This window comes from Artibeus jamaicensis, unplaced genomic scaffold, assembly GCF_021234435.1.
Source record: "Artibeus jamaicensis isolate MK-2021 breed Jamaican fruit bat unplaced genomic scaffold, CSHL_Jam_final contig_3174, whole genome shotgun sequence".
Lineage (NCBI taxonomy): Eukaryota > Metazoa > Chordata > Mammalia > Chiroptera > Phyllostomidae > Artibeus > Artibeus jamaicensis.
This window is the reverse complement of record NW_026521738.1, coordinates 175,015-178,146: the sequence shown is the minus strand read 5'-3', so window position 1 is coordinate 178,146 and position 3,132 is coordinate 175,015. Positions and strand designations below refer to the sequence as shown.

Genomic DNA, 3,132 nt, shown 5'->3' with positions numbered 1-3,132 from the left:
ACAGTTATTGCTTAAATTATTGAAGCTGTTGAGTATTTGGAAATCAAATTCCCCCCCAAAATTGGCTGTGTCATCAGTCATAAAAGGATATGGTCCCATGGGTAGGGACAAGCAGGACTATGGGAAGAGAATTGGGAAAGAGAATAGGGACTGCATGAGCCAGTAGGAAACGTTTAACCTTTGGGGTCAGGAGCATGTGAAGAGCAGCTGCTCCCTGTGAGCTGGGCATTTGGGACTTGCTGGGGGACAGACAAGGTCTTGGCTTGTTGGTCATTGAAACCACTCATCAGAGGCCTGCGTGTACTCTGCTGGGAATGCGAGTGCTCATCTGTCACATGAGGGCTTTGCTGATCTCGGACACTGGATGTTTCCCCTTGCCCTGGTGCCAGGAACTAGGGGAGAGAGCACTCTGGGGCCAGAGCAGGGCTAGAAGTGCCGGACCCAGGCAGGGCAGGAGCCAAAGAAGATGACTCTGGTATAAACCCTGGTCACTTGAAATGAAAAATAAACCAAAGAGAAGAAATTAAGATGGTTGTGGTAGGAAGCATGCACATACTCACTGCACCTGTTGTTCCACATCAGGCGCTTCCCCTGAGCAAGCCAGCAGCAGCTGCCCGGCCACTCCTGGGAGGCAGACTAGCCAGCTGGACAGACCTGGGTTCAAGTCCCATTTCTGCTACTTTACTCACTGGCTGTGTGACACCGGCAAGTCCCAGTTCTCAGCCTGCCTTCAGCGGTAAAAAGAGGATGAGCAGGGTATGGAGGGTTACTTACTACAAGGCTGAATGAACTTATGCGTGTAACATGCTTGGTCTAGGGCCTGCTCATGGTTGGTATTTGATATATGTTAGTTGTGATTGTTATTACTAATCAGGAAAGGAAGATCTTCAATGGGACATTTAGCCAAAACTATCAAATCTATTCTAAATCTCTTTCTCTATAGATTGGGATAGATCTGTTTTCAAGTGTCTAAAGAAACATTATGTTGTTTCCTGATTCTTTTCAGTAAAAAGTGTTTTTTTCTCATCATTTCTTTTCTTCAGACAAGATACTGAAAGAACTTTTAAAACAACTGATACGTTAGATACAATCTGGACCTTCACAGAACTCACAGTCTGCCAGGGAAGAGGAAGAAGTAAGTAATCTCACTGTTCGGGGGAGCACCTCACGGTTAGGTGCTAGGGCTGTGGTAGGAGCACTGAGCTTAATACAACTGAGGTCTGTAAGACGCCGGCACCCCAATGCCCCATCTGTGGCCCCTTCCACCCTCCCCTCCAAATACAGCACCTGCTAGGTCAGCCTATTAATAATTCAAGGAGAAAAGGTTTGTTATGAAGAAAAGGCTCTAAGTGTATTTCTTTTAGTTTCCCTGACATTTTGAGGTCTGATTTAGGAAGTTGCCATAAGTTAAAAAAATTCAGGCACTGCAGAGTGGCGTAAAATAATATGTGTGCTCATCACATTTAGAGGAATTATAAAGGCAGCCGTGACATAGTAAAAAGAACCGTGGTCCAGGGGAGAGAAGAGCCAGTGTGTGCCCTCTTCCACCTGCTGTCCTGTACTGGGCCAGCCACTAAACCACTCTGAGCTTTAGTTTCTCAAAGCAAAATGGACACGAGGACATCTAGCCCCCAAGGTGACACACACAACTGTGCTCAAGACAACTGTGAAGTGGTAAACAATTGGAGGAAATTGTTTATCTGAGAGTCTAAAAATCAGAATCTTCCAAACAACAGAATGCTGAAAATGGCAAAAACTCATCTAATTCAGGTTTAAAAGACTTAACATTTGAGTACTTACTGTGTCTAAGTGTAGTAGACATATTTCGCTGAATTTGCACAAAGTACCTGTGAGATAGATACTGTAACCATCTTCATTTTGTAGGAGAGAAACCCAAGGCACAGAGAAGTGAAGCGGCCCCTCCCGTGTCCTCCACACCAGCGAGAGGCAGAGCCTGGACTCACACCTAGGCGTTCTGTGCCCAGACACAGCCTCCTATGCTACAGGTGCTGGGGTACATTTTCTCACTTAAAATGTGCAATAGGCCTGTGAGAACTGCACTGTCGTTTCCATTCAGTAAATGAGGAGACTAAGGCATAGAGAGAAAAAGCGACTTTTTCCAGGCCACAAAGTTGAAAAGTTGGAGTCAGGATTCAAACCTAGGCAGCCCTAATCCTAGGGCCTGTGCTCTTAACCATCATCCTAATGAAATTATTCTAAAATTATTCTTTAACTAGTCATTCACTTTCAAAATCATGGGATTGGGATACATGCAGAAAGAGTCAGAGTACAGGGTGATATGGTAACCCACGGGGCTGCAAGTGACCCTGCTGACAACCACTGGTGTTGTCATAGGGGCCACTCCGAGCAATAGAGAGGCAAGGAGGCACTGCCTGTGACGGAAATCACGGTGACGTTATGCAGGTGGCAGTGGCAACATACCAGCCCAGACCTGTGTGGGTCAATTACATGCTTTGGTGGTGAACATCTGTTTCACATCACTGACTTGTATTTGTGCAAACATATAGGCATATCATCACTCCTCTTCCAAATCCACAAATGAAAAACCAAACCGAAGGGAAACCTCCAGAGGATGCGTGGAGGCTGGGTCAAGTTTTTCTCCAATTTCTGGGCTCTTTGGAATTAACATATTTAAACGTGATGATTCCAGTAGTTGCAGTAATCTGAAATACATTCTACCCTGTCCTGAAATCCTTATTCCAGTTACCGGCCACCCAACTGTAGTTGGCGTAATTTCCCCTTTCACCTGCAGGTGGCAGCACGAGCAGTACCTGGGAGTCCAGGGCTGTGACTCGGAAGAGTAACTTAGAAGTAGAAGATGAGAACCGAGTTACATACAGAAATAAGATCTCATGAATTTCGACTTTGGATGAAACAGGTCATTCACTGAAACCCTCCAGTCTACCTGAACTTGGAACTCCCCGTGAGCAGGCCTCGTGGGCCCTGGAGACTTGCAGTGCAGGGCAGGCCCCGGTTGAGGGGGCTCACATCCTCTACCCTGGATTTCACCGGAGCCTTTGCCAGGGCTGCAGCGGGCTGGGACCTGAGTGATATCAGGCGTGGTTATCAGTCACTTCGTGTCCATACTGCAGCTCCAGGCTGGCTTTTCAC

At 46.6% G+C, this 3,132-nt stretch overlaps 1 long non-coding RNA gene across 1 annotated transcript; it reads left to right on the top strand.

The window, feature by feature from the left end:
* The first annotated feature begins 591 nt into the window (after positions 1-591).
* On the top strand, positions 592-1,998 carry LOC128627101 (uncharacterized). The gene is made up of 3 exons (XR_008391217.1): positions 592-756; positions 1,044-1,135; positions 1,885-1,998. It is a non-coding gene; the product is annotated as an uncharacterized LOC128627101 (long non-coding RNA).
* The last annotated feature ends 1,134 nt before the right edge of the window (positions 1,999-3,132 follow it).